At 50.4% G+C, this 13,164-nt stretch overlaps 3 non-coding genes across 3 annotated transcripts; all 3 read left to right on the top strand.

The window, feature by feature from the left end:
- Positions 1-179: 179 nt before the first annotated feature.
- LOC124554411 lies at positions 180-298 on the top strand. The gene has a single exon (XR_006968391.1). It is a non-coding gene; the product is annotated as a 5S ribosomal RNA (ribosomal RNA).
- Positions 299-1,307: 1,009 nt separating this feature from the next.
- Positions 1,308-1,426, top strand: LOC124554410. The gene has a single exon (XR_006968390.1). It is a non-coding gene; the product is annotated as a 5S ribosomal RNA (ribosomal RNA).
- Positions 1,427-9,059: 7,633 nt separating this feature from the next.
- On the top strand, positions 9,060-9,178 carry LOC124554409. The gene has a single exon (XR_006968389.1). It is a non-coding gene; the product is annotated as a 5S ribosomal RNA (ribosomal RNA).
- Positions 9,179-13,164: the final 3,986 nt, after the last annotated feature.

Here is a 13,164-nt window from a genome sequence, read left to right as displayed (position 1 = left end):
AATACACGAAGCGCGTCCTTCCGGCTCATAAGTTTTGGAACTCAGGATTGCGTTCGCGCTAACGTGACGAATTGTCAATAAAAAAAAAATGCGGCTGCTTTCGACCGAAAAGTATGATTTTGTGTGTGTTGGGATAAGAACCGAATGCGAATTCTGCCATGCGCCTACATTATATGGGCGCCAACGGCCATACCATCTTGAGTACACCGGTTCTCGTCCGATCACCGAAGTTAAGCAACATCGGGCGTGGTTAGTACTTGGATGGGTGACCACCTGGGAACACCACGTGCTGTTGGCTCCCTTTCATTTACCTTTTTTTTTTATACCGCCCTCTTTCCATACCACCGTTCTGTTGGGACAAAGATTCTTGCTTAAGCATTTTAATCTACTGTAATGACCATAAGGTGCGAAATTGCAGTAAATATCTCAGTTTGAGGGAGAATGTGCTAACCAAGTTCGCCAGGAAGTCTTTGAAAACGACAAAACAGTACGAATCGGCAGATGTGTTCTGAAATACGTCAGCGCCTGTTGTTGTGTAGCGGTGTACAATTCCTACTTCGATATGTAATTATCAATATATTCCTTAGTCGTCTCGTCTCGTCTCGTCATCTCCTGCAGACGTTTCTTGTGCTTGCGCTGTTATATGGGCCACGACCCGAGCGGCAGCGAGCGGCAGCCGAGCAAAGTCGGGACAAGTCGGGACGGGGACAGGGACAGGAATGGTGCGAATGCACTGCAAATTACGCAAACACCTCGTCTGAGGCGAGGCGGGGAAGCTCACATCGCCAGCAGTGGCGCCCTCCAACAACACTCTGCCACACCCCGCACAGGCCATACGCCGGTCGGCCGCGCGCCAACCCTCCTGCGCTGGACACCAGGGACAAGATGCGTCTTCCGCGAGTGTCGAAGGCTGCACGCGCCAAGCGGATGACAGGAGGTGCAACGAGAAGCTGCGCGTCTCACACACACGGCGGCGCGCCCGCTAATTCGGCAGTCGCTCTGCTGGCACGTCGGATTGCGGAAGGAAGTGCTTACAATTACAACTCTGTTCGTGTTTTATGTTGTAAAGGTGTTAGCTTGTAACGATGTAATGTTAATAAATAAATTTATAAATCTCACAAAAAAAAAAATACACGAAGCGCGTCCTTCCGGCTCATAAGTTTTGGAACTCAGGATTGCGTTCGCGCTAACGTGACGAATTGTCAATAAAAAAAAAATGCGGCTGCTTTCGACCGAAAAGTATGATTTTGTGTGTGTTGGGATAAGAACCGAATGCGAATTCTGCCATGCGCCTACATTATATGGGCGCCAACGGCCATACCATCTTGAGTACACCGGTTCTCGTCCGATCACCGAAGTTAAGCAACATCGGGCGTGGTTAGTACTTGGATGGGTGACCACCTGGGAACACCACGTGCTGTTGGCTCCCTTTCATTTACCTTTTTTTTTTATACCGCCCTCTTTCCATACCACCGTTCTGTTGGGACAAAGATTCTTGCTTAAGCATTTTAATCTACTGTAATGACCATAAGGTGCGAAATTGCAGTAAATATCTCAGTTTGAGGGAGAATGTGCTAACCAAGTTCGCCAGGAAGTCTTTGAAAACGACAAAACAGTACGAATCGGCAGATGTGTTCTGAAATACGTCAGCGCCTGTTGTTGTGTAGCGGTGTACAATTCCTACTTCGATATGTAATTATCAATATATTCCTTAGTCGTCTCGTCTCGTCTCGTCATCTCCTGCAGACGTTTCTTGTGCTTGCGCTGTTATATGGGCCACGACCCGAGCGGCAGCGAGCGGCAGCCGAGCAAAGTCGGGACAAGTCGGGACGGGGACAGGGACAGGAATGGTGCGAATGCACTGCAAATTACGCAAACACCTCGTCTGAGGCGAGGCGGGGAAGCTCACATCGCCAGCAGTGGCGCCCTCCAACAACACTCTGCCACACCCCGCACAGGCCATACGCCGGTCGGCAGCGCGCCAGCCAACACCTCGGTGCCTGGCGTGCTGTGTTTACCTCGTGCGACTGGGCCGGCGGCACCTCGCGTGTCGTCTGCTCCCTCTTCCTTGTTGCTTTCTTTCTTTCTATTGAACTGTAAGTAATGGATATCGTTTACGATGAAAGTGAAGAGCGACAGAATAATATTCAGTGCGAGTTTGATCGTTCCGTAGAAAAACCTTCGGCTTTCGAGATCCATCGTTGGTTACTTGAGGACTTGATGTTGTCTACTACTGATGTGCTCGGTATTCAGTTCGATACGTTTTTAAATTCTGTGTTCTTGAAACTGAAATCTCCCGATCTGTGTGATGCTGTTGTCTCTGTTAATGACGGTGTTCGTAGATTTCGACACCTTAACGGAAATATTAGTAATGTCACTGTGTCTCATGCTGGTTTTGGTCTTCGACAAATCCGCATATTTAACCTCCCGTTTGAAATTCGCAACGACACTATTTCTCGTCACTTGCGGCCTTATGGCACTGTTCTATCTGTAGTGAAAGAGAAATGGTCGTCTGCGTACATATTTCAAGTCGAGAACGGTGTGCGCAGTGTTAAGATGGTGGTCAGGCAGCATATTCCGTCTTTTATTTTGGTAAACGGCCACCGTGCGTTTGTCACGTACAGTGGACAGCCACAGACTTGTTCATTTAGTAACGGTGTCGGACATTATCGGCAGGATTGTCCGAAGCGCAAACGGCCTGTTCAGCTACCACTTGAGGCCAATTTGCAAGGAGCTAGTTTTGCTTCCGTCGCCGCTACGGTCTTGGGTTCCGCCCCCCCCCGCGCCCGCGCGGCGTGCGGCAGATGTTAATCTTGCTGCCGCCGCGGAAGCGATGGATGTGTCTGCTGATGCTACTGTCTCTGATCTTGCGACTACCGGCCAGGAATCTTTGTCCGCGGCTTCGGAAAACGTGCCTGCTGCTCTTCAACCGGTTGTGGGTGCTGTTGTGTCGGAGGCTGTCTCTGACTCCGTGCCGCAATCGGTAACCGATGTTGTTCCGTGCCCTATTTCGGACCCTGTTGCACCTATTGTGTCGCAGTTGGCACCCTCTCCTTCTGTGCCTGCACCCGTCGTTGTACCCTCTGATGTTTCTGGGCCTAATCCTGTTGCGGAATCACGCCATGTTTTTGTGGAACCGAAACCGCAACGGGATGAAGCTCGTTCTCGGAGTTCCAGTAGGCAACGCTTCCGCAGTGTCAGTAGCTCCCCTTCTTACGACGGGGGTTACACGCGGCGTGACCGTAGTCCGTCCCCGGTAGGGCGCTCCCCCGCCTCTTCTTGGGCGTCGCAACGCCGTGCCGCGCGGCGCGACCTCGACGTGGAGCTCCGGCCGCCTCAGGCTTCCGGCTCCGGGCGTCAGCCGCCGCGCAAACAGCAACAACAACAGTCGCCGCGGGCCTCCTCTCGCCACGCGCAGTCAGCTGATCTGAGCGATGCGGCGCAGCAACGTGACGTTGCTGTTCGCCATCTGCGGACTGTGTTAAGTCAACCAGCCTCTGTAGACGTGCCTGTTTTAGCGCCCGACACTGTCTCGGCTGTGACTGCGGCACCTATGTCGACGAAACGGAAGGCTGAGGATGTCCACCGACGTCGCGCTGGTCCTTCTATCCACGACCGCGTGTCGGTGCCTGCCTCCGACGTGCAGATGCCCGTCAGGGATCCTGTGTCGGTCGCTTCTGCCGTGCCAGCTACTGCCACCCTGCCACCCCTCTCCCCCTTCGAGCCTTCGGAGTGGGCGGAGGATGTTGTGGAGGGTGCGGAGACATAGTGTGTGTCCTGTGTGCCCCCTCCTCTGTCGTGCACCTGCACATTCCGTGTTTTCTGTGTGTTTTTACTTTTGTGTGTCTTTTAACTGTGTGAGTCTATGACTTACGATTTTAGCCAGTGGAATGTTGTCACTATTAATCTTAACAAGTTGTGCCACCCGTGCAAATTACTGGCTTTTAAGGCCTTTTTACGTGATCACCACTGCCATGTTGTCTTTTTACAAGAGGTGACGCGCGATGCACTTGTCTTTTTACACGATTTTAGTGACTTTATTGTTGTTGACAATGTTTTACCGGATTCCAATGCAGGAACTGCCATTTTAGTCCGTTCTGACCTTGCTATTTCCGACGTTGCTATTTTACCCAATGGTCGTGCTGTTAGTTGCACTATACTGGGCGTTGTCTTTGTTAACGTTTATGCCCCGTCTGGGAACGATAAGCCGGCGAGGGCTGTTTTTTATGGGCAGGAATTGTGTGCACTGCTACACCGGAATGTGGATGCTTTAGTTGTCGGCGGCGATTTTAATTGCGTTTTAGATGTTGTCGATCAGGTGCCTCGTCCTAACATTTGTCGCGAGCTCGGCGACTTGATTCGCAGTTTTCGGCTCGTTGATACGTGGCGTGTTTTAAACCCTGATGTTACCCACTATACTCATTTTTATCCCACGGGGCACAGCCGCCTGGACAGAATTTACATTTCTGCCTCGCTTTCTGCCCGTATTTGCCGCACGGAAATGTTTCCCGTGCTGTTTTCTGATCATTCCGGTTACCTTTGTCAGCTTTTATTGCCTCGTTTTTGTGTTCCCAGACGACAGAATCTGTGGAAATTTAATTGTGCTTTATTGACCGACGACCATTTTGTCCGGTGTTTTACCAATCTGTGGCATAAATTACTCGGGACTCGGCGAGGTGACTGTAGTGTGCTGGAGTGGTGGGTCGGGGAGGCCAAGCCAGTGATAAGGCAGTTTTTAATTGATTTTAGCCGCGAGGCGGCTCGTTGGCGTCGCGCTACGGCCCGCTTCCATCAGGCGTGTTTACAAGACCTCGCGCTGCGCGTGACGTCACAGCCTGCCTTGCTGCCCGCTTTTAAGCAATTTCAGCTGAAGCTTCTCGCTGATTTGCGTGCTGTCAGTAATGGTGTCGTCGTGCGCAGCCAGCCTGCGGGGGTTGTGGCTGGCGAACCTTTGTCGCTTTACCATCTGACCAGGGAACGACGGAGGCGTGCCCGTCTGCACATCAGTACCTGGAAAAAGTGCGACGGTGGACGGACTACTGTCCAGTCCGACATTGAGCGGGATATTTTTAATCATTTTAGTTCCCTTTTCCGTGCGCTGGATGTTGACTGTGATGCGCTGCGGGATTTTTTACAAGTTATACCTCATGTTTTAACTCGTGCGGATAGGACGCATTTAAATGCTGCTTATGTACCTGACGACCTGTACGACGCTATCCGACGAAGCCCTAAGTGTAAATCGCCTGGTCCCGACGGCATTCCTTCTGAATTTTATTTGAAGTTTTATGATCTTTTTCGTGATGTTTTTGTGGCTCTTTTAAATGAAATACGGGATGGTGCTGTTATCCCTGCTGCGTTTGAGGAGGGGGTAGTGACCTTAGTACCTAAATCGAATGCGACGCCCTGTATTGACGCTGTTCGGCCGATCACCTTACTTAACGCCGATTTTAAGATTGTGACGCGCTGTGTGGTTCAACGTCTTAAAGTTGTTTTACCGTCGGTTCTCAGTGACAGTCAATCATGTGCGGTGCCGGGTCGAAACATTTTTGACGCCGTTCTCGCATATCGCGACTTTATCGGCTTTGTTAAAAGTGCGCGCCTGCCGACTGCTGCCATCTTATTGATTGACTTCAAAAATGCTTTCGACCGCATTAGCCATGTATACCTCCGCCAGGTTCTTGTGCGGATGGGATTCGGCCTTAAGTTTACGACTGTGGTAAAGCATCTTTTACAGAATGCGACGTCACGAGTTAGTGTCAACGGCCGCTTGACGCCGGCTTTCCGTGTTGAGCGCTCGGTGCGGCAGGGGTGTCCCCTTTCGATGGCCCTTTTTTCTGTAGCCTTAGATCCGTTGCTGCGGATTATCGGCCGCGAATGCCGCGGCATTCAGGTCGGGGCGGATCGCCTCGTTTGTAAGGCATACGCCGACGACCTTGGTGTTTTCCTTGGCCATTCCGATGACGTTGACACTTTATATGGCGCACTGCAACGCTTTGAAAAAGCCACGGGTGCCATTGTCAACCCTGCTAAGACTGTTTGTTTGCCTCTTACACCCCGCGCAAGGTCCTTACAGCGGAACTGGTTCTGCGTCCGCGAACAGCAAAAAGTCCTGGGCGTGCTTTTTTCTTCTCACCCACAACGGATGGAGGCGCTTAATTGGCGGTCCACGCTGCACAAGGTGCGTGCCGTTGCCAAGATCTATGCGGCTCGCACGTTGGCGCTTCGTGATAAGGTGGCCTTGATCAATACTACCATTCTGGCCAGGGCGTGGTATCTCGCACAGGTCCTTCCATTGCCTCGGCAATTGGAACGTGCCCTCAAGCAGGCGGTGTATTGGTTTTTATGGCGAGGTGACATTTTTAAAGTCTCGTATGCCACTTGTTCTCTCAGCCCGACAGATGGTGGTTTGGGTCTAGTAGATCTACGCGCGAAGTGCTCTGCTCTGTTTTGGAAACGGACCACTGTTGTTATGGAAAAGGCCCCGAACGGTACCACTGCGGCGGTCTTCAATCTGTATCGTCCTCCATCTGCGGCGGCGCCGGTGAATGTCTCGCACATTCCCTTTTTTCTTAATTATGTGCGTCGCTACTATATGGAAAACAGCTACTTGGAGCTCTGTGACGTTCCCAGCCTTCGAGTCAGCGACGTCGCTTCTGCTTTCCGTGGGTCTACTGTGCGTTGTAAGTGGGAGTATCGGCTACCGTGGTATAACTGGGTCACGGTATGGAAAAATCTTGCCAGCAATGTTCTTCCTCCCTCTGTACACGCAGTGTGGTACAAGGTTGTGCATCGTACCTTCCCTACGAATGCGAAGCTCCACTCCATTAATCTCCTCTCGTCTGGAGCTTGTGACCTGTGTGCTGTGGAGGATACGCTTGAACACCGTTTCGTGTGTGGCCATTTTTGCAGTGTTTGGCATACCGCCCGAGATATGGTTCGCCTTATCAATCGGGTGGATACGCGCTCTGTTTTGCCGACAGACGTCTTAATCCCTCAGTGCGCCGCCTACCCGAATACTAAGAAGAATGCCACGGTGTGGCTCCTGGGTCATGCCGTTTTTGCAATGTTTTCCCTGAAATTGACAACCGAATTTGACTTTCTTACATACTTATGGACTCAGCATGAACAAACTGCAGCCATGCCTGGCTATCGTGCTACTTTCGCGAATTTTTTGCAGGTTGCCCTTGCTCATGCTTTTACTCGGATGTCGATGGCTATTTAACATGGTTTGATGATTTGGTATACTCTTCTACTTTGACCGCTCGTGTTGTGTTTTCCAAGAACGTACAATTATTGAAATTTGTGTAATCAGAGGTACTCTACTTTCTATTCTTTGTGTTCCTTTTCATTTCCGGTATGGTTTACCTTCTCCTTGATTCTGATTATTTTTATGCTGTGGACATCGGCAATTTCTTTTTGCAGAACTTTCTCATGTAGGTCTCCCAAGTGGCGGCAGTACTATCTTTTCGTCTTTTCCTGTAGTACCGCGCAGTGCCTTTAATTTCCTTCTTTTAGTTTCACTTCTCCACTTGTTGGACTTTACTCCTCTGCTTTACTGGTGTGGAACTTTCCCAGTAATAGTACACCTGAGGAAGTGGCTTCTTTTTCTAGTTTTGTGTTTTATATTTTTCTATACTGGACTCTTGTTTTTTCTGGTGGATTACTTGTCTCCATTTAGAAGATTATTTGGATTATGGTTTTTTCTTTGCACCTGTCGCTTTTTCCCGACGGACGTCGACATTCTCAAGGATGCTAACGGGGGCTACGTTTTCTTTTTCGTCTGTTCGTCGTGGGACATGGAGTCGACAGTACCATTATAGCTCATGAAGCTCGCCAATGGAAGGCGTTTTGTGGAGAGCGACAAGGCCGGGCTATAAGGGGAGATGGGAGGCCCGTGAAAAAAAAAATAAAAAAAACGTGCTGTTGGCTCCCTTTCATTTTCTTTTTTTTTTTTTTATACCGCCCTCTTTCCATACCACCGAAAAAAAAAATAAAAAAAAATAAAATAAAATAAAATAAAAAGAAAAAAAAAACGTGCTGTTGGCTCCCTTTCATTTACCTTTTTTTTTTTATACCGCCCTGTTTCCATACCACCGTTCTGTTGGGACAAAGATTCTTGCTTAAGCATTTTAATCTACTGTAATGACCATAAGGTGCGAAATTGCAGTAAATATCTCAGTTTGAGGGAGAATGTGCTAACCAAGTTCGCCAGGAAGTCTTTGAAAACGACAAAACAGTACGAATCGGCAGATGTGTTCTGAAATACGTCAGCGCCTGTTGTTGTGTAGCGGTGTACAATTCCTACTTCGATATGTAATTATAAATATATTCCTTAGTCGTCTCGTCTCGTCTCGTCATCTCCTGCAGACGTTTCTTGTGCTTGCGCTGTTATATGGGCCACGACCCGAGCGGCAGCGAGCGGCAGCCGAGCAAAGTCGGGACAAGTCGGGACGGGGACAGGGACAGGAATGGTGCGAATGCACTGCAAATTACGCAAACACCTCGTCTGAGGCGAGGCGGGGAAGCTCACATCGCCAGCAGTGGCGCCCTCCAACAACACTCTGCCACACCCCGCACAGGCCATACGCCGGTCGGCCGCGCGCCAACCCTCCTGCGCTGGACACCAGGGACAAGATGCGTCTTCCGCGAGTGTCGAAGGCTGCACGCGCCAAGCGGATGACAGGAGGTGCAACGAGAAGCTGCGCGTCTCACACACACGGCGGCGCGCCCGCTAATTCGGCAGTCGCTCTGCTGGCACGTCGGATTGCGGAAGGAAGTGCTTACAATTACAACTCTGTTCGTGTTTTATGTTGTAAAGGTGTTAGCTTGTAACGATGTAATGTTAATAAATAAATTTATAAATCTCACAAAAAAAAAAAAAATACACGAAGCGCGTCCTTCCGGCTCATAAGTTTTGGAACTCAGGATTGCGTTCGCGCTAACGTGACGAATTGTCAATAAAAAAAAAATGCGGCTGCTTTCGACCGAAAAGTATGATTTTGTGTGTGTTGGGATAAGAACCGAATGCGAATTCTGCCATGCGCCTACATTATATGGGCGCCAACGGCCATACCATCTTGAGTACACCGGTTCTCGTCCGATCACCGAAGTTAAGCAACATCGGGCGTGGTTAGTACTTGGATGGGTGACCACCTGGGAACACCACGTGCTGTTGGCTCCCTTTCATTTACCTTTTTTTTTTTATACCGCCCTGTTTCCATACCACCGTTCTGTTGGGACAAAGATTCTTGCTTAAGCATTTTAATCTACTGTAATGACCATAAGGTGCGAAATTGCAGTAAATATCTCAGTTTGAGGGAGAATGTGCTAACCAAGTTCGCCAGGAAGTCTTTGAAAACGACAAAACAGTACGAATCGGCAGATGTGTTCTGAAATACGTCAGCGCCTGTTGTTGTGTAGCGGTGTACAATTCCTACTTCGATATGTAATTATAAATATATTCCTTAGTCGTCTCGTCTCGTCTCGTCATCTCCTGCAGACGTTTCTTGTGCTTGCGCTGTTATATGGGCCACGACCCGAGCGGCAGCGAGCGGCAGCCGAGCAAAGTCGGGACAAGTCGGGACGGGGACAGGGACAGGAATGGTGCGAATGCACTGCAAATTACGCAAACACCTCGTCTGAGGCGAGGCGGGGAAGCTCACATCGCCAGCAGTGGCGCCCTCCAACAAGACTCTGCCACACCCCGCACAGGCCATACGCCGGTCGGCCGCGCGCCAGCCCTCCTGCGCTGGATTTGGCCGTTATGATGTTGTTCTTCTTCAGGAGGTGGCCGGCAGAGTTTTTCGTGATATTTCTGGCTATGGTGTCATTTACAATGTGGACCGTGACTCTAAGTGTGGCACTGCCATTTTATACAAAGATTCGTTAGAGCCACAAGATGTTCAGGTGATGCGTAACGGCCGTGCTATTGCGTGTACTATAAGAGGAGTCCGTGCTGTGAATATCTATGCGGCGTCGGGCGCGGACAGGCGCCGTGACCGGTCGCGTTTTTTAGCTATGAGATTTGTCCTTTTTTAACTACTGGTCGTCCACTTGTGGTAGGAGGGGATTTTAACTGTGTTGTTGCTGCTGCAGATATGAGTACCGCTCCCTCCTTGTGTCAGGAACTTGCCGCGCTGATTACTGCTGCTGATTTGTGTGATACTTGGCGACATTTCCACCCACGTCGCACTGTATTCACGCACATCTGCAACACCGGGGGCAGTCGCCTTGACCGTATTTATGTTTCTCGCGCCCTTAAGGATGCTCTCCGTCGTGTTGACGTGCTCCCCGTGGCGTTCAGCGATCACTGCGGCTACGTTTGTGATCTGCGGCTGCAGGGTGGAGCTGCGGCTCCTGTCCCGCGGGTTTGGAAGCTAAATGTCCCTCACTTGCCGAAAGACGGTTTCCGACTAACTATTACGGCTGTGTGGGAATCTTGCGTTCAAAAAGTTGGCAATTACCCCTCGACGCTTGATTGGTGGTTGGCGTTAGCTAAGCCTCAGCTACGTCGTGCCGCGCAAGCGTTCAGTCGCGAGGAGTCGTACTGCAGGAACCGTACGCTCGACTTTTACCAGCAGTGTCTTAGGGATGCTTTCGACGCCCGTATTGACCAATATGGTAACCTCCGTCTGCGGCTCAATCGCATTAAAAGCAAGATTCTAGGTATTCATCGCGAAAGGGCGAAAGGTTACACAGTCCGTAGTCGTTTTGCGGGCGCCGTTGATGAGGAGCATCCGACGACTTTTTATTTGGCGAAGGAGAGACGCTTGGCGTCTACGAAACGCGTTCGGAGTTTGTTAACGGATGATGGCGTTCGCCTCAGTGCCAGACGGGATATGGTTGCCCACGTTACTGCCTATTATTCCGCGTTGTTTTCTGACTCCGATGGTGATGGCATCGCCACTGCCGCCTGTTTGGACGAGCTCCGTTGTTTTTTAACGGACGACGATCGCGCCGACTTAACTGCAGCGTTGTTGCCACAAGATGTTTTTTTGTTATTGAAGGCGTGTCCCAAAGGGAAATCTCCAGGGCCCGACGGTTTACCGACGGAATTTTATCTCGCCGTCTGGGACATTATTGGGGGCGTGTTCACTTCATTGATTAATGAAGTCCTTCGTGGTGTGGCGGTACCCGGCCGTTTTATGGACGGTAGGGTGGTGCTTATTCCTAAGAAGGAAGGAGACTGTCGCGTCCAAGACCTGCGGCCTATCTATTAAATGCGGACTATAAGATGGTTGCGAGGTGCGTGGCTGACAAGTTGAAATCTGTCATGGATAAGGTTATTGCTGCTCCTCAGTCGTGTGGAGTTCGGCGTCGTAACATCTTTACTGCGGCTTCTGCATACAGGGACGTAGTCTGTTCAGCAGCGGCTCCTGGTTCCTCCGCAGGAATCTTATCCATTGACTTCGCCAACGCCTTTGATCGTGTCAGCCACGACTACCTTCTTCAGGTCATGTCGCGCATGGGATTTGGTCTCCAATTTCTGGAAGTGGTACGCAACTTACTTACGGGAGCTCGGTCGGTCGTCATTGTCAATGGCTGGCCGACCGTGCCTCTTCCGATACGTCGTTCTGTTCGACAAGGTTGTCCGTTGTCGATGTTTTACTTTGTGCTTGCCATCGATCCACTGCTGCGAGCTCTCGACCGTACACTCCATGGGGTACACGTTGGTAATATGTCGTTGAGATGTTCAGCTTATGCTGATGATGTGGGTGTTTTTGTAGCGCATACGGCGGATGTTGATGCAACTCGAGCGTTACTGGACCGCTACGAACAGGCTTCTGGTGCCCGGATAAATGCACGGAAAACTGTGCTCCTTCCACTGGGATTGCACTGTGTTGACGACCGAAGGCCGTGGTTCCGCGTTGTTTCACACCACACCATTTTGGGTCTCGATGTTAGTGCGTCGCCGCAGAACGTGCAGGCTCGGAACTGGCGGTCACTCCTTACTGGTATTCGCATTCTTTGTCGTACACATGCTTCCCGACGGCTCAATTTACTACAAAAAAACGACCTCATTAACACGTTTATTCTGTCGCGGGCATGATACGTTCCGCAGCTGCTCAGCGTCCCGAAATTGATTGCACGTTCCATTCCACGTGTTGTATATTGGTTACTGTGGCGTCATGAAATTTTTAAAGTGCGGGCGTCGGTTTGTGTCCTTGACAGATCCTTGGGAGGCTTGTGGATTTTGGACGTAAATGTGCGGCGTTGCTTGTAAACCGCACAGCTGCGCTGCAGACCAGCTGTCCGGGTGGCTCCACGGCTGCTTTATTGGAGATTTGTCGGCCGGCGTCTGAGTGCGCCCCCGTTTCCGTCGCCGACATCCCATATCGTTTGTCGTTCCTGCGAAAATATTATCTCACTCGCAGTTACGTTTTAAGAACGGCTAACGATCCACACCGTACGGCTCGACGTCTCTACGCCGACCCGATGGGACGGCCGCCGGTTCACAAGTTGGAGGTTCGCTTCCCTACTGTGAACTGGAAACAGGCGTGGGCGAACATCAATGTCAGCGTGTTGCCAACCCACGTTTCGGCGTTGTGGTTCAAGTTGGTGAACAACACCTTACCGTCCAACGAACGCGGTTCGGGGGTAAAAATAGGCCCGCGGTATTCCTGCCTGTCGTAAGAGGCGATTAAAAGGAGTCTCAACTGTATCGGGCTTTACTATGATGGTCCCCTAAGGGGTTTGACCACTACCTTTCCAAATTTTCCGTTAGTGCGTACCATTTGGGGAAGGACGCCTAATGTGGTGCATCTTAAATCCATCTTGCCCTTAGATCTGGCACACCTGATATTGTCATGGAGTTGGATTTACATTGTAAGTAGGCTGTTTGTTTTCTTATTGGCAACGTTACGTAGCGCTCTGTATGAAAATCACTGGCTGTGCTGTGTGCAGTCTGTGGCTAGTTGGCATTGTTGTCTGCCATTGTAGTGTTGGGCAGCTGGATGTGAACAGCGCTTAGCGTTGCGCAGTTGGAGGTGAGCCGCCAGCAGTGGTGTATGTGGGGAGAGAAATGGCGGAGTTTTGAAATTTGTAAGACTGGATGTCATGAACTGCTATGTATATTATGATTTTTGAACACTATTAAGGTAAATACATTGTTTGTTCTCTATTAAAATCTTTTATTTGCTAACTATGCCTATCAGTAGTTAGTGC

This window comes from Schistocerca americana, chromosome 11 (genome assembly GCF_021461395.2).
Source record: "Schistocerca americana isolate TAMUIC-IGC-003095 chromosome 11, iqSchAmer2.1, whole genome shotgun sequence".
NCBI classification, from domain to species: Eukaryota; Metazoa; Arthropoda; class Insecta; order Orthoptera; family Acrididae; genus Schistocerca; species Schistocerca americana.
This window is presented reverse-complemented; position numbering and strand designations above follow the sequence as displayed.